The sequence below is a fragment of the Mesoplodon bidens genome, assembly GCF_964165515.1.
Source record: "Mesoplodon bidens genome assembly, chromosome: 4".
Lineage (NCBI taxonomy): Eukaryota > Metazoa > Chordata > Mammalia > Artiodactyla > Ziphiidae > Mesoplodon > Mesoplodon bidens.
In genome coordinates this window covers 72,800,706-72,818,965 of record NC_138160.1, presented here as the reverse complement: position 1 = coordinate 72,818,965, position 18,260 = coordinate 72,800,706, and positions in this window count along the sequence as shown.

Below are 18,260 nucleotides of genomic sequence, written 5' to 3'. Positions count from 1 at the left end.
AGGTCCAGGGAGATAGAAGAGCTGGCGTGGTAGAAGATAATGAGTAAATATCTAAGGGAGAAGTGATTAAGGAGACCATTTTAAGATTGTGGGCATTTCGTGATCCGAAAAAAACAATGAGCTTTCATAGTTTTTGCATTAGCAAGTAATGAGTTCAACATTTTGGAGGGTGTTTATCCCATCACTGAGCCTCAGGTTCTCCCTGAGGTTAACTCCATTTTTGACCTCCAACAAATCCCTAAGACTCAAACGTACTTGACAGTTACTCCATCTTTGATCTCCACCCCATCACTGAGTTCAGTTCTTAGGCCTCTGTCTCGTTCCTGACACATGACTGGTCCTAGTCTTAAATAACTAGTACCTAAATCTGGGTCTCACACTAAGGTGAAAGTAAATGTTAGGAGCAGAGTAAACTCCAGGGTTAGAGGTTAGAGATGAATGTCAAGAATGTGATGATGGTGATGAAGTAATCCATTAGGCTGGATAACAAAAAAATTGTGGGTTACCTACTGCATACATTAATTTTTATAAAAACAGTCCTTTTCATCCTGTAAATTCAATTTATTTTAGAAAAAGGGAATACATATAGACATTAAAATATTTACATATGAATGTAGTAAATATGTCGTGAATCTATGGTAATCTAGCAAGTTATTCACAGCACTGTACAAGGTTGGCTATTGGGTCTTGGATGCTTAAGGTGGCAATTTAAACCATAAGGCAAATGGTGGTGAACACAGAGGGTCTCAGAAATGGTTTGAAACAATGGTATAAAAGTTTCAATGAGAAAAAACGGTGTGCACTGCCTTCTCTTCCCCTAAAAGTTGTTTAGTGAAGTGTCATGAAGAAAATAATACAATCACAGGTAGAGCCAAGTTCCTGTAAAGGCAGAGTAATGCAAAAGTGTTTGATAGTGTAGAAAAATGAATTCATAAGATCAGAGGAAGAGATGAGAATAAAGGGGCAGTCAATGTTGAAGTGTGCCTAAGGAATAAGGTGTGAGTTCGATAGGAGTCAGCATTTCAGAGGGTGAAGCGGAGAATATTTGACTGTCACCTTCGGTGATGACTAGAGTAAGGAATGACAGATATTGGAGTTGGGGAATAAACTAGAAGCCCATAGTAGAACAGGAAACAGGATATGTAGGCTATGCTGTTGGCAGAATTTGAAGCTTTTCGAAACCCCAGAGGCCTGACTGGGGACTGGGGTGTTGGTGTGATCTTGTAAACTTGCTTCCTCTGCTTGGCTCTGTTACTGATGACAGCTTCGTGATGGAAGAGCAGTTGTTGCGGGACTGCCCCTCAGCACACAGCCTTCTACATGCTCAGCTCTCAAGGAAAACAGAGACCTTAGGTGCGGGAGAGCCTAGACCTCCTTGCTCCAGGAATTATGTTGAAATGACTAAGCTATGGGAAGTCAAATAAATTGGCAGTTAATTGGTGAAGTGAAGATTTGCAAACTATAGCACTATATCTAGTTGCAGAAATCAGAGCCTGAAATAGTCAGGACAGTATTGCACAATTGCTGACTCAGGAGGGCCTCAACTATTTCCTTCTACCAAATAGAAAAAGCAGCATCTAGTTTTCTTCCTTAAACTAAAACATGCGTTGTAGGAATGCCTTTCATGCTGATCATTCTACTCTTTTGTTTTAGAACATCACATTATGGTATAATTTAAAGAGTAATAGATAAGAGGGTAAGAGTCTCCATGCCCTTAAGTTACTAAATTATCTGACCTTTCCATGTTACAGTGACATCAGTAATGGGATGATCCATATAACTTTTGGGGGGTCAACATGATCATATCTGCATTAGAAAGATGATTTTGACACTAGGATGGAGGGTGGATTGGTAAGAGCTTCTAGGAAGAACACAGTGGAACTAAATCAAAAAACTATCATCAAAATCTAGTGAGAATTCACGGTCTAAAAGGAGAGAGAATATGTTTAGCAGGACTGAAGTTTGAGGACAAATTGGATATGAGGGAAAGAATGAAATAGAGAGAGGAAGGTAACTAGGATGAAAGCAGGATCTTTGGTTTGGGTGGAGATGCCCTTTTTTAGAGAGGGAACATAAGAAGGTGAGCATGTGTGAGGGGAAAGATGCCAAATTTACTTTTAGGCATATTGATTTTGGATATTCACTTTAAGACATATCGGAGACATCCGGTAGGCATAAAGGTGAACAGTTCTGAAGATATATGTATGCAGAATGTACATAGTTGGTGAGAAGATCACCCAGAAAAAAGACCCCTGAGGCTCAGACAACATGATTTCATTTTAATATGTTTGAAACTTTAAACTACAGTTGAACAAGGAACAGCAGACTAAGAACTATCTTTACGTAAAACTTCATTTGAAAATGAAATTACTGTATGCAAACAATTGGCATTTAATGGATTTGTTTCCTCACAGTCATTTGTGCATTTAAATGTTTACTTACCAGAGAAAGAGGAGCAATGTATCCTTGTTTGTATGTGTGTATCCTTGTGCACATGTAAGAGTGTGCAACCAAAAATATTGTGTATGTTTGTGTATACATAAAATTCTTGAGGATAAACACATACGAGGAAATACAAAAAAAATTGTTCTTAAGGACTAAGGGGAACAGTAGTTTTTGGAGGATGAGGAAGGAAATGTTTGTTGTGTAGGTATGTTGCTTTTCTTATAGTTCTGCTTCTAGTGGGGTGTAAAGTTAAGGTCACCCAAAGAATCCCTATTCAGTCATATAAATGCTAGAAAACATGCTTCCCCAGGGAAAGATCTTCTCAACAGCAAATAATCCTTAAATAATTCAATTGTAAATTCTAGTTCATATGTATGTAGCATGTGTGTGTGTACACAAACTACACACATTACACACACACACATGCATAATTTTTTACCTAGTGGAAGGAAAAGGAATTTTTAAGAGAATGATGATTATAGTAAAACACTTGAAGAATTATCATCCAAAACTAAAATAAATGAATTATGGTTAAATAATCAACTGAAAACTTGCATGTGTTTCTCCTATAATGAATGAGTTTCAAAAATTTGATTAATTGTGCATAAGCTTCATGTGTCAATTTTGATAAATTGGATAACTTACTGAAAATAATATTATAAACTCTAATTTCTTGTTCTCTGTATTTTATCTATGGTCATTACATATTCTTGACATTTATGCTAAACTCACATTTGTATGGAAGGACAGTTCTATCATCCTTTTCTTAAGCCCAGGCCACTTACTGAATTTTATGCTTGAAGTTGCCTGAAAACTATTCAGAATTCCTCTATAAAGAAATAGACTTTTCTAATGCAAACAAGTTGTTTATTTAAATAGTTGAAGAGTTTTAGGGGTCCAATAAATGACACCCATATTTGTCTCTTTATTCTGAGTTTGTATATAATCAAAAACTGGCAAATGGAGCTCAAAATATTAACTTTACTACTAATAAAGTTTATCAGAGATAATGACTTTTGATCTGTGATCAAATGAGTTAGCTAAATTAATCAGATTTGATTGGATAAGAACAGATGCCCCAACAGGGATACAGCTGCTCTCACCAGCTTAATCATAGTGTAGAGAGCAGCAAAGAATTCATGCACCAGGCAGACAGTTTGGCTCTGAAAAAGGCCACCGGGGCCTAAGTCAAGTACATTTAGCTTTTTGTCCCAAACTTATCTCTCAGGTAAGTCACTCCACTTTCAGAGAAGAAGGGAGAAAAAGAGGAAGGAGAGAAATTGAAAGTATCCTTCTCAGACTTTTCATTTCTAGGGAAGTAGAGCAGAAATTTGCTTTCCTCTTTGAAAACACGGGCAGAGTAAAAGCATCCCTACTTCACAGGTAATAAGTAACAAGGATGTTCCATCACTTTCAGTGCATACAAAGCCCCTTGTATTAAGCCAGATGATAGAAATTAGTGTAATGTTATGGAGAATGGGGTCAGTTCTATAGTTATAAAAATGTTCAGTTTCAGTTTCTTTTTCTTTTCATTGCTCTAGCTGGTTTAAGGAAATGAATGATTCTCATCTTGTCTGAGAGAACCAGAGTATCTTTATTTGTTCTCATTTAAACCCTATAATCCTAATAAGTATTTTAATGGACATATTTAGTTTATCGAATTTCATTTTTCACATATCTATAATATTTAATGCACTTATAGAAACATTCTACTATTCATCTACCTGCCCCTACTTTATTCTGTATATTCTGATTAGGAGAGTCATTACAAACAAACTTAAATGTATTTTTTGAGTTATAATTGACATATAACATTGTATTTGTTTTAGGTGTACAGCATAATGATTTGATATACATGTATATTATGAACTGATTACCACAATAAGTTTACTTAAAATCCATCACCACAGTACATTTTTTTCTTCTTGTGGTGAGAACATTTAAGATTTACTCTTTTACCAATTTTCAAACATACAATACTGCATTTTTAACTATAGTCACAATGATGTATATTACATCATCAGGACTTATTTATCTTATAACTAGAAGTTTGAAACTTTTGACTACCTTCAAACCTTGTCTCTGGCAATCACCAATCTGATCTCTGTATCTGAGTTCGATTTTTCTTTTCAGATTCCACATATAAGTGAGATCATATAGTATTTGTCTTTCTCTGTGTGATTTATTTCATTTAGCATTATGCCCTTGAGGCCCATCCACATCACAACTGGCAGGATTTCCTTCTTTTTATGACCAAATAGTATTCCATTGCAAGGCATACCTGTCAGCTTGATTGTTGAGCCAATCTATTTCTCCAAAAGCATTTGCTCACTTCGTGTCTCTGTGTCACATTTCGGTAATTCTCAAAATATTTCAAACCTTCCGCCAGGAAAAAAAGTTACAACTCGCTGAGATGATGGTTAACCTTTTTTAACAATAAAGTATTTTTTAATGAAAGTATGTACTTCTTTTTTAGACATAATGCTATTGCACACTTAACAGACTACAGTATAGTGTAAACATAATTCTTTTGATTGTTTCTTCTTCCAGTTTTATTGATATATAATTGACATATAGCACTGTATAAGTTTAAGGTATACAGCATAATGGTTTAAAAAAAATTTTTTTAAATGTAGTTGATTTACAATGTTGTGTTAATTTCTGCTGTACAGCAAAGTGATTCAGTTATACATATATACATTCTTTTTTATATTATTTTCCATTATGGTTTATCACAGGATATTGAATATAGTTTCCTGTGCTATAAATTAGGACCTTGTTATTTATCCATTCTATATACACCAGTTTGCATCTGCTAACCCTAAATTCCCACTCCATCTCTCCTAAACCCCTCTCCCCCTTGGCAACCACATGTCTGTTCTCTATGCCAGTGAGTCTGTTTCTTGTTTCATAGATAAGTTCATTTCTGTCATATTTTAGATTCCACGTATAAGTGATATCATATGGTATTTGTCTTTCTCCTTCTGACTTACTTAGTATGATAATCTCTAAGTCCATCAGTGTTGCTGCAAATGGCATTATTTCATTCTTTTTTATGGCTGAGTAATATTCCATTGTAGGTATATATACCACATCTTCTTAAACCAGTCATCCAGTTGATGGGCACCTGGGTTGTTTCCATGTCTTGGCTATTGTAAATAGTGCTGCTGCTATGAACATAGGGGTGCATGTATCTTTTTGAATTACAGTTTTGTCTGGATATATGACTGGGACTGCTGGATCATATGGCAACTCTATTTTTAGTTTTTTAAGGAGCCTCCATACTGCTTTCTGTAGTGGCTGCACCAATTTACATTCCCACCAATGGTTTTGTAGGGTTCCCTTTTCTCCACACCCTCTCCAGCATTTGCTATTTGTAGACTTTTTCATGATGGCCATTTTGACCGGTGTGAGATGGTACCTCATTGTAGTTTTGATTGGCATTTCTCTATTAATTAGCAATATGGAGCATCTTTTCATGTGCCTCTTGGCCATCTGTATGTCTTCTTTGGAGAAATGTATACTTAGGTCTACCTTTTTTCAAATGGGTTATTTGTTTTTTGTTGTCGAGTTGTATGAGCTGTCTGTTTATTTTGGAAATTAAGCCATTGTCAGTCTCATCAATTGCAAATATTTTCTCCCATTCCGTAGGTTGTCTTTTCATTTTGTTTATGGCTTCCTTTGTTGTGCAAAAACTTGTAAGTTTGATTAGGCCCCATTTGTTTATTTTCGCTTTTATTTCTTTTGTCTTGGGAGACTGACCTAAGAAAACATTGGTATGATTTATGTCAGAGCATGTTTTGCCTATGTTCTCTTCTAGGACGTTTATGGTGTCATGTCTTATATTTAAGTCTTTAAGCCATTTTGAGTTTATTTTTGTGTATGGTGTGAGGGTGTGTTCTAACTTCATTGATTTACATGCAGCTGTCCAACTTTCCCAACACCACTTGCTGAAGAGACTTTTTTCCCATTGTATATTCTTGTCTCCTTTGTCAAAGATTAATTGACCATAGGTGTGTGGGTTTATTTCTGGGCTTTCTATTCTGTTCCATTGACCCATATAAACATAACTTTTATATGCACTAGGAAACAAAAACATGCATATGACTTTACTGTGATATTTGCTTTACTGCAGTGGTCTGGAACAGAACCTGCAATATCTTGGAGGTAGGACTGTACATAGACACCACATTTTCTTTATCCATTCAACCACTGAAGGACACTTGGGCTGTTACCATGTCTTGACTATTACAAATGATACTGCAGTAAACACGGGGGTATCTTTTCAAGTTCGTGATTTTATTTTCTTTGGATAAATACTCAAAAGTGGAATTGCTGGATCATATGGTAGCTCTATTTTCAAATTTTTTAGGAAAACTCCATGCTATTTCCATAGTGGCTTCACCAATTTACATTTCCACCAATGATGAACAAGAGTTCCTTTTTCTCTACATTCTTACCAGTACTTGTTATTTCTTGTCGTTTTGATTATAGCCATTCTGACAGGTGTGAGGTGATACCTCACTGTGGTTTTGATGTAAATTTCTCTGATGATTATGGTGTTGAGCACTTCTTCATGTACTTGTTAGCCATTTGTATGTCTTCTCTGGGAAAATTCCTTTTAAGATACGCTGCCCATATTTTTAATTGGATTGTTCATTTTTTTTTCTGTTGTATGAGTTTTTATATATTTTGGATAGTAATCCCTTATCAGATATATAACTTGCAAATATTTTCTCCCATTTGGTAGATTACCTTTTCATTTTGTCGATGGTTTCCCTTGCTGTGTAGAAGCTTTTTAGTATGATATAGTCCCACTTGTTTATATTTGCATTTGTTGCCTTTGCTTTGGTGCCAAATCCAAAAGATCATTGCCAAGACTGATGTTAAGGATATATGTTTTCTTCTAGGAGTTGTATGGTTTCAGGTCTTGTGTTCAAGTCTTTAAACCATTTTGAATTAATTTTTATGTGTGGTGTAAGACAGTGGTCCAGTTTCATTCTTTTGCATCTGCTGACCAGTTTTCCCAAGACCATTTACTGAAGAGACTATTCTTTCCCCATCGTATGTTCTTGGCTCTTTTGTCAAATGCATTCTTTATAAGATCTTTATCCAAGAGAGTTGACACTCTGATTAATGGTCACTAGAATGATGATTTTTTCTTTGCACGAATGAAAGATAGTGGTGTGTTAAGGAGGGACTATTTGAGACAAAGAGACAAATCAAAAGAGTTTGGATAGAAGATAGTTAGCTTTGAAGTAGATGGTTAAAAACAATGTATATACTTAAAGATACCTAAAAATAAGCAATGTAATTATATTTACCTCAGTTTCTAAAGATTTATTCTAATTAGTAAGTTAAGGGTAGAAATTGCACTATACAAAATGTCTAACAGGTTGTTCCTCCTGTGAATGTTATTGGATTTAATATTATTACTATTATGTGAAACTTGAAACTCTACCACCAAAGAAAAGAAAAATGCCAGGAAAAATTTAGTTTTGTGATTTAATCACACAGTTAACATATAAATTTATGATGCTAAAAAGGTAATATTATTATGGATCAGTGCATTGGCCATATTAACATTTGTATTTAAGGTAAAATTTTTCATAAGATTGCTTTAGCTTTTAATCACTACATTTTATTTAGAAACTTAGAAGAAATGAGTGATGATCACTCATGCCTTTGGATTTCATGAAAGTGGGGATAACATTTAATCAGTTTGTTCACCAAAGTATTCTTTAAAGTTTTGCTGAATGCATGACTAGATTAACAAACTGGAGACAGCTGAGAATATAAAAAATGTCAGTATCAGTCTTCTTGGAAGGCTTTGTTAGTTTGTAATGTGGCTGAAAATTCCTGACCTTCTCAAGAGAAAGAGAAGCATACAGGTCTCCTTCATAATTGTCTTATGTCTAAAGATGCCAGATTTTTATGGAGCATTTGAAAGCATTTTTTTCTTTAAATAGAACAAATTTGGCTTTAACATATGAAATGTTGTCTTAGAAAGTTCTCTTATTCTTTATTCGTAAAAGATATTTTAAATAGATCAAGGAGTGTAGTGATCACCCTTAATTAAGCATGGAATAATGAAGTGTTGACCTGCTCTTATGGCAAACAGAGAAATTTTCATTTGTACTTTAATTTGTCTAGATTAGCAATGAACAATAAGAGAAGAAAAAAAAACACACACACACACACAAGAAAGGCAATACTGATTTCTCCAGGCTCTGAGATTAGGAACAGATAGAATGATTATTTAATATAAATTGGGAGATTTCCTACCTTTTAAGATAGAAAAGATGTTGGAAGTATAACTATAATGACCCTGGGGTAATTCGTAATTTAAAGCAATTCAGAAAATGGGACAAATAATGTAGCAAAATAGTAAGAAATAAGATTCAAATCTTAGTTTATTTGCTTTTGAGCCATGTAACTTTAATAAGTGACTCAATTTCTCTGTACTTAGTTACATCATTTATAAAATGAGGATGAGAAGAGTGCTATTTCATAAGGGCTATTGTAAGGATTAAATAAGACTATTTAAATAAGGGACTAGTACTATGCCTGGCAAATGGTAGGTGCCCAATAAGAATCAGCACCCCTTTTTGTTTCCTCAGAAACCTGGGGAAATTTTGAAGAAAACCAGCTTACTCTCTTGCTAGGAAGGCACTTAAAGGAACATGAAGCTAAGCAATCTTTTCAGAGTTTTCTAATCTTTAGCATCTATCGGAAAGATGCTAAAGCAATCCTATGAAAGGTTTTGATTTAAATAGAAATGTTAATAAGGCCAATGCACTGATCCATAACAACATTGCCTTTTTAGCATTTACTGAGTTGTGTTTGGAAAAAGTGAGAGATACAGAATTTCCCACAGACCTAATTTTCTCTAGCCAAGCCTCACACTAAGGGTTTGACTGGTATGGGTGGATAAGGAAAAAAACATCACTGAAGATCTCTGTCAAGAGACTCTGGGCACAGGGGCCAAGTCTTTGGTCTAACAAGCTCCCTAGCTGACTATTATAAACATTAAGGCTTCAGATGCACTGGTCTCCAAGATAATTTTCATGAGTCCTGAAGTAGCCCATTATTTTTTTTGAAGGATAGAGAAACTACTCAGTGAGCTGTTACCATTGGAAAAGCCACACACTCTTCTCACTTTTTTCCTTAGGGTCCAATATTCATATGATATAATTATAAATAACAAACAAATGGGGAGAAAGATTGTTTTCAGTGCTTGAACCATTAAGAGGCCCATCCTACCTTTTTCCTTATCTTGCCAGGGTGGTCCCCTTGGGTAGCTGTGGGGGGAGATTTCAGGGAGAACTGAGCTGATTCCCAAAGTGGATTCAAACCATAAGCTACAGACACAAACTAGGCTGGGTTAAAATCAAAATGAAATAAAGACAGAGTTGTTGAGATTGATGTAGGCTGAGGATTCTTGCCTTCTCTTCATTTCCAGCAAGAATGTACCTTTCTTGTACAGTTGATGGCTAGGCTTCATGACTTGGAGACTTCATTCTATTTTTTAACTGTTGGTTAGCTGTTACTATTTTACCAATTCCCAGATCCATTCTTGTGCCATTAATAATGCCAAAGAGCAGCTGTGTTAAAGCTGAGGCCATCTCCCAATTTTACCAGCCTTTGAGGTCACAAGTATAAGTAGTTCAAAGGGATTCTGCTCCCTTCAAGGTCTGATGTTTCCCCCACCTGTTATACTGTTAGGGCAGTTCTCAACTTCATTTGCTAATATAAACCTTTTACATTCATTTCTGTGGTTGTTCTTTCTTCTGTTTTTCCAATGAATATTGTCATTGTCTTTTCTTTCTATTCATCTAACTTAACCTCTCTGACTAAAATTTCTTTCCAGGATCACATCACACACTCTTAATTTCTATATGAATCTCATCTAATGGTTCAAACAAAAAGCTGCTCCTGCCTTGTAAGATCAGCCCTGGAGGCTTCCTCTTGAGTAAAGTAACACCAGCTCCTTCTCCAGCTGTTCTGGTGTATTTCAGACTCTAGATAAAGTTTTCCATTGTCATTATTTTAAGATTTCCAAGTTTCGTCCCCTATGATAAGGAAGAAGTAAAATAGAAAAACAGAGCCAGGAACAATAAGAACACACAGGAACAAACCAGTAAGCAGCTTTCAGGTTGCACCAAATATGGCACCAGTGCCCTGATCTAGTGTTCATGAGTTTGATATCAATTATGACATTCTGATGTTCTAAATCAAAGATATGGCTAAGATCACAGTTACTATGGAGACCTCAGAAAGAATTGCTGACCTTCAGTGAGTTCTTTATAGCATCAATGAAAGACACATAAAAAGGAAAGGCATTTAAGAGGTCCAATTTTCATTCAGAGAATTTCTTTTTACTAAGGTTTAGTGAGATCCAGGTTATAGGTTCTTTTGTGCCTGATATGAATAGGTCCTTATTATTAATATTAAATACAATTTAATATTAAAGAATTCATAATATTATCAAATACTTTTGTTTGTCAATGTACTTCGCCATTACTCCCAAGGTTTTCTTATTTGGTTGTTAATTTGAATCAATTTATAAAAGCAATCAATCAATGTCACTGGACAGAAAAAGTGAGTTAATTCTGCTTATGTAACCAGCCGTATTTGGACTTTACAGCATTTTAAACTGAGAGAAATGTTAATCACTATAAGTTAGGTTTCAACCAGGAGTGCACTGCCATTGGCTGTTGGCTCTTACAAACTACTACAAATATGTATCTTCGAAGAGAGACAGAAGTTAGGGGCAAAAATCCAAAATGAACAAATAAAAATCTCAGAGAATAAGTGGTACAATGTGCAAGCAAAGTTCTAGCACTCTTCCTTTGCCCATCCAGAAACTGATGTTTCTGACTCAATCACCTTACCTAAATGAGGGCTTCTTACTTTTATATATACAATTTTAGAGAGAGAGAGATGGTTCCTCCTAACCACTAAACTCTCAGGAAAAAGGTCCCTATAAAAATATACCTGACATATTTTATCTTTTCCCTACCTTCCACATAGATCTTGATTGATATAACACACACACAGAGTGCACACACAATATTGTATTTGTTTTCTACGGATGCATAACAAACTACCACAAACTTAGCACCTTAAACACATATTTATCATCTCACAGTTTCTGTGGGACAGGAGTTTGGGCTCGCCTAAGCTTGCTCCTCCTCTCTGAGTCTCATATGGCTTCTATCAAGATGTCGGCAGGGCTGGGTTCTCATCTGGAAGGTTGACTGGGGAGGAATCCACTTCCAAACTCATTCAGGTTTAGGCAGAATTCATTTCCTTGAGGCTGTATGACTGAGGCCTGCAGGTCCTACAGGCTGTCTGTACTTCATGCCACCTGGGCCTCTCCATAGGTAGTTCACAACGTGACTGCTTCTTTAAGGCAAGCAGAAGAATGAGAGTGGAGCATTTTGTAATTCTCTAGGCTCTGGTCTTAATAAACGTATGGAGAGATTACTACTTGTCAGAAGGCCACATCAAGGAGAGAGAACTTTATTCGGGGTTTTCTTGCAGCCACTCTGAAACTAGGAATTGTAAAGGCTCTTGCACTGTGGTCATCTCTCTGCATCATTTGGCTATATATTCTGGGACTCAGAGAAGGACTTGTATAAATTGCTGCACATAAATTTCAGTTCAAGAGTTTCAGTTCATTTATTAATCCTTTACCTCCTGAGATGAGACTCCCTAGGACTTCCAACTTATAACATCTGTAAAGGGGTATACCAGCCCCTCACTTCTCCAATACTACTCAGCCTCCACACACCCCCGCCAGGTAATTTCATCCGTTCCAAGGCCTTAAAGACAATCTATATGCCAAAGGTTCCTAGAACTATCTAACTAAAGCCCAGAGTTCTCTTTCCATATTCAATCCTATATCACAATTGACTGCCCAATATTTTACTAAGATTATTGCAGATATTTGAATCTGGACAGTTCAAACCTTATTCATCACCATTCTCCCCACTCACTTGCTCCCACCCATTCTTGCCTGATCCTCTTCTTCCTCTCATTAAAAGCAGCATCACCCACTCAATGGCTCAGTTCACCAATGTGGGACTCCTTTGCTCTTTCTTCTTCCTCACCATTTACAACTTAACATATACTAGCGATTCAGCTTCCCAACATTTAGAATTAAGATCCACGAACCCATCACTCAAATTAAGAAATACAAGTTACTGTTACTTTCTGTTGAATCCCACTTGGTGCTTGCTTTGTAGAACATCTCACTTCCTCCTCATTCCCCCAGATCTAATTACTATTCCAAATTTTGTATTCATCATTGCCATGTTCTTCTTCATATGTATCCTCCAACAAAATAATGGTTATATTTGTCTGGTTTTGAACGCTATAAAAACGGTATTCTAACATAGGCTTTCTTCAACAACCTGCTTTTTTCACTCGACACTATTCCTTGAGATGTATCCATATTGTTGCATGTAGGGATAGTTAACTTGGAACTTGTATAGTATACATTTTATAAATATATAACAGTTTATTTATCCATTTACCTAACAACAGTCATTTGTGTCTTAATTTTTCTTTTACTATTATCTTCAATTCACATGTCATGAACAGGAATCTTAAAAGTCCATTCTTTAAAAGTCCAGTCTACCTCTTATTAAAAGAAGTAGAATTTCTGGATTGTAATACGTGCAAATTTCCAAGCTTAATAGTTAAGGCCAAATTATTTTCCAGTGTATAGATAAAAATTTAAACTCCCTCTTGGGGTGTTTGAGAGTTCCACTTGCTCTGTATCCTGACCAACACTTGATTTTTAAAGATATTTATTTTTGTCAATATGGTGGGTATAAAATAGTATTTCACTGTGGTTCAATTTTCATTTTTCTGAAATTTAATGTAGGTGGGTATATTTTAGTTTATTTTTGGCCATTTGTTTTCCCTTCTGTAAAATTTATGTGTATGTATTTTTGTGCATTTTTCTATTATGTTGTTTGCTATTTCTTCGTGAATTTTATAATGAAGTTCTTTATACTGTATGTGGATGACATTTTTCAGTTATAGGTGTGCAAATGTTATTCTTCCAGTTTGTGGCTTTTTTGTATTTATTTGTAATCAACAGAAAACTTTTCTTTCCTTTGATCAACAGAAGTTCTTAATTTTAATGTAAATAAAATAATGATTACTTTTTATACTGATTTTTTTGTCTTATATAAGAAATCCATTCACTTCCCAAAAGTCATAAAAATATCCTACAATTTCTCATAAAAATTTTAAATATTCAGCTTTTAAGTTTTAACTGATATAGGATTGATTTTTGTATCTGGTGTAATATAAAAGACAATTTTTTTTTTTAAACAGTTGGAAACTCAGTCAGTTACCATTGATTGCACAATGTGTCAGTTTCCCTGCTTTAGATCCTGTTGCTATACATTGGTGGGTCTATTTCTTGGCTCTCTTTTGTTGGTATATTTTCTATCCTTGAGGCAAAAATCACACTCTTAAATGCTATAGCTTTATCATAAGTCTGGATATCCAGTAGAGTAAGTTCACTTCTCTTTGAGGTTTTGATTAGATTTGTGTTGAAGGTATTTGCAAAGAATTGACAACTTTACTATACTGAATCTCCATGTTCTTGAATATGGTATACTTTATATATATTAACTTGCTGAACTCTAATTTTAATAGTCGTCTTTTGAGCTTACCTTACAAATAATGTCATTTGCTATTTCTTCCTCTCCAATACGTGAGACTTTTATTTATTTATTTATGTTTTACAGAGAACTCAGAACATGTAGTGTAAAGTGATGTTTTGGAAGCAGTGATAACTTGCCAATATTTTGTCATTGTTTCCCCCACAATTCAACCTTTAGCTTTGCTAACACTGTAGCTTTATTTTCTATTTTATTAATTTCTGATCTTTATTATATCCTTACTTCTACGTCTTTTATATACTTTACCTTTTTGGAGGGAGGGGTGCAGGGGGTGCCACACGGCTTGTGAAATCTTAGTTCCCTGACCAGGGATTGAATTTGCATCCTTGTCAGTGAAAGCATGAAGTCCTAACCACTGGCCTGCCAGGGAATTCCCACTTTACCATTTTTTATCCTTTTTGCTAACTTCTTAAGTTTGATTACTAATTAATTTTCAACCTTTATTCTGAGATAGATATTAATACTACACTTTACTTTTCAGAATTTTTTTGCATCCCACAAGATTTGAAATATTTCTTATTATTGGTCAGGTCTAAATATTTTCTAATGTCTGTTATGAAATCTGCTTTGACCTATGAGTTGTTTATGACATATATGACTTTAGATTTTTTAGCATATTTTTGGTTTTGTTGATGTCTAAATGTATCTAAGTTTTAGCAATTTAGATGTTAAGTAATTTAGTATTAAGCAATTTTGGTCTGTATGTATTGATTCTTTGGAATTTTTAAAGACTTTTAAATGAAACAACATGTTCAATGTGTGCTTGAAAAAAATTAAGTATACCACAAAAGTTGGGTACACAGTTCTTTACATGTGCTTTACACATATATTTTATTTGTCAAACAAAATCTAGGTTAATCATATTGTTAAAATCTTTTGATTTTAAAATCATTATTGATTATTTTATCTTGACCTAATAATTTTTAAGAGGATTGTGATGAAGTATCTCATTTTGATGTCACATTTTCACTTTGTATATTTTGAAGCTATAATATTAGGTGTTTTACAAGCTAAAAATTATTGTATATTTCTGATGAATTGAAACATTTATCATTATATATTGTTACCTCCTTCATTTCTAGCAATAGGATTTTTGCCTTAAAAACTACTTGTCTGATATTAACATTGCATAGCATTGTTTTCTAGATCATCCTTTTCTTAAACTAGGTCTTTATGAATCCAGGCTCCATGCAGAGGTTGGTGAGGAGTGGGTATAGAGCAAGGCTTTGTCTCTTGTCCCCCATATGTTCCAGGCATAAAAACCTAGCTCTAGGCTACTCAAGATCAGTAGATACACCCAGGGCAGCAATTACCCTCAGTGCTTATTAACTTCCCTGGATTCATGCTCATGCTCCATTTCTGGCCCCATAGCTTTTGCCTTTCCTTTTCTTACTTGAAAAATAACTTATTTATTAAAAAAAAAATAAGGTGAAACACACACAATTATTATTTAGGAATATAGAGGAAGACTTTTAGTTTTCGTCTTCCATACTGCAAGAAATGGACATCCTGTATTTAAATATCTTTCAAAAACACCCAATTCCCGTCATTTCTACTGCCACTAACCTCAGTCAGGTCCTCACTTGTTTTCCTGCCTCTTTTGCCCTTCCAACCATTTCTACTACAACCTGAACATCCTTTCTGAAATGCAGATCTTTCGGGGTCATTCCCCATTGTTCTCAGCATCTGGACTGGGTTATTTAATAATTTGGTTTAAAGCATTAAACCAAATGCTTTTGATGACTGCTTCTCTCTCCATAGTCCTGCCTTATATGAACCCCTACCCAACTCCACAGCATTTGATTCTGCTATAAAAGTTGCTACTTACCTTTGTGGAGGAATTTTTAATGTGTGCTTTATAAACATTATCTTAGCTGATCCTTGCAAAAATCTTATTATTATCCCCATTTTATAGTGAGAAGTAGAAAGGGTAAGTGACTTAACCAAAGTCACACAATTATTAATTGGTGAACTTGAGATTTCATCCTATGTCTGCTTGACTTCAAAGAACCTATGTTATTTTTCTGATCCTCCTATAGTTCCTTTCTCATTTCTGGGCTTTTGTTCCTCATCCTAGAATTCATCTCATCCTTTCCCCTCCATCATGCCTTTTTCATCCTTGAGGGCTTACTTGCTCAAGTGCCCTTATTAATGTGCCTTTTTACTCTGCCATAATTTCTCAGCTTCTTTACTCTTCTGCATTTACCTTTAGATGCTAAGTTGTGTGACAGCAGAGACGAAATCTACCTTGTTCTCAGTGGCATCTTTAGTATCATGACACATACTTTCTAAAAATTCTTTAAAAAATATACTGGTTCCAAAAATTCTGACATAACTTAAGAAAAGGGATTTTGTTTCATGGTAAATCAAAGCATTGGAATTTTTTTTTTTTTCATTCATTTCTGGAGAACCAGTCGGTAGTTCCCAGGTCAAAGAGAGTACTGATTTGATTTACTGTTTTCAGTATAAAGCTGCTTCTCATGGTTGAAATTTTATAAATATAAAAGTAGAAGTTATATTTTAAGAGCAAGTTCTTTAATAAACCCATACAATGGTGGTTTAATTGATGTTGAGCAAGATTTTCAAACTTCGTTAATATTATGAGAGAAACGTGAATTCCATAAAATGAAAATCTAAGCATTGTATTGTATTCTACTTTTGAATATCCACAGGATCTATCTATTTCTCTCTGCACTGTTGCTTAAGAATTCAGATAAGTGTGGTTGATGCATTCTCACCATTTTATAAGAAATAAATATGTATTTTCATCAGGAAAAGGTACCAGTATTTGTTCATCTCTTTTAGGCATTTCATACTTTATTTTACATTTTATTTTGAAATATTTTGTCAGACTATTTACTTGTTTCCATGTGAAATATGTAATAATAGATGGAATTTACCCTCAGAATTTAAGAAATTATTTTTTAAAACCAGTTAAACTAGTACAACTAATGAAATATTCATTTTCATTTTCATTGTTTTTCATTGTAGTAAATTTAAGGATATATATATATTTTTCAGACCCAGATTCACTTCTAATTATATACCCTACAAAAAGGCATGCTTAGATGTACGAGGAGAGTTATGCACAAATGCCATAGCATCCTTATTCATAATAACCAAAAACTGTAACTAATCAAAATGTTCATTACCAATAGAATGGCAAAGTAAATTAAGGTGTATTCATACAATGGATTATTTGACAGCATGTAAAACAAATGAACTACAGATATTTAGCATTATGGAGAAATCTTAATTAAAAGTGTAACATTAAGTGAAGGAAGTCACACCAAAGAAATATATACTATGTGAGTCACTTTATATAAAGTTCTCAACAGGCAAAACTGAATTATATTATTTAGTGATATATTTTTAGGTGGTAAAGCTATAAAGATAAGCAAGAAAATTATTATCATAAATGTCTGGACAATGATTTCCTTGAGTGGGAGTTATAATTGGCAGGCTGTCGGCAAAGTTCTATTTTATAACCTGTTGATTGTCACACAGATGTTTGCTTTATTATAATTCATTAAATTGTGCACTTATCTTTTTTATACTTTTTCTTGTATTTGCATATTTCATAATAAAAGGAGGACAGGACCACAGTAAAATTTCATTTCTGTTTGCTTTAAGTCCAGAGTATTACTGAAAGACGAACTGGACTTACCAATTTCTACAGCATGTTAGTCTGTATCACTGCTCAGGGAGGAAATGACTTTACTGAGGAAAAAGAAGATCAAGTTTGTTGTGGCTAAAGAAGCGTCAACTTTCTTCATTAGCAGGATGTGTAAAACCCTAGTTTTCCACTTATAGCAATAAGCTAGGTTGAGCCAGTCAAAAACATTTTGAATAGTGGTTGGTTTTGCAAAGTAAGGCTGTAGAATAGAACTTCGATTTTATACAAAGCTAACATGGCTAGTCATTTTAATGCCAGATATTCTTTTTATTATTATGTTCTAAGGAAATTTGTAATTCCATCAGACACAAGTAGAAACAGTTTTGACACCCTTATTTCATCAGCCATTCAGTGTATAGAATAAGTTATAAGAGAATGAATGAATGAATTGGTGAGAACTTTGTAACGTTTCTTGCTTTTCTGTGGTGTTTAAG